A 627-nucleotide genomic window follows, 5' to 3' on the forward strand; every position below is an offset into this window, starting at 1 on the left:
TCATATATTTTCAAAATCAATTTCTTTCCATTTTTCAAAAATACTTGCTAACAATTAATGATTTGATTCAACATTTCAAGTATGTTGCCTTTTTGAGAAAGGTTTAATGTCTGAATCATATCTTTCAAATTTCTTGTTAGCCATGTCATTAATTTTCAAAATCAAATCTTTTTGAATTGTTTTTTTTTTCAAATCATATCTTCTCAATCATAACTTTTTAAAACCATAATATTTCAATCATATCTTTTTAATCACATCTTTTTCAAAATGTTTTTAAAATCTTTTTAATTTATTTTCGAAAATTTCTTCCCCTCTTCTCACATCCTTCTATTTATGGACTAACAATATTCCTTAATGCACAATTTGAACTCCATCTTTCCTTGATAAGTTTCTGCCATTGGAGCAAACAACTTTGAGCTTAAGCCTCAATTAGTTTCTCTAATGCAACAGAATTGCAAGTTCCATGGACTTCCATTGGAAGATCCTCATCAGTTTTTAGCTGAATTCTTGCAAATCTGTGACACTGTCAAGACTAATGGGGTTGAGCCTGAGGTCTACAGACTTATGCTATTCCCTTTTGCTGTAAGAGACAGAGCTAGGATATGGTTGGACTCACAACCTAAAGAA

This window comes from Arachis duranensis, chromosome 4, assembly GCF_000817695.3.
Source record: "Arachis duranensis cultivar V14167 chromosome 4, aradu.V14167.gnm2.J7QH, whole genome shotgun sequence".
Classification (NCBI taxonomy): domain Eukaryota; kingdom Viridiplantae; phylum Streptophyta; class Magnoliopsida; order Fabales; family Fabaceae; genus Arachis; species Arachis duranensis.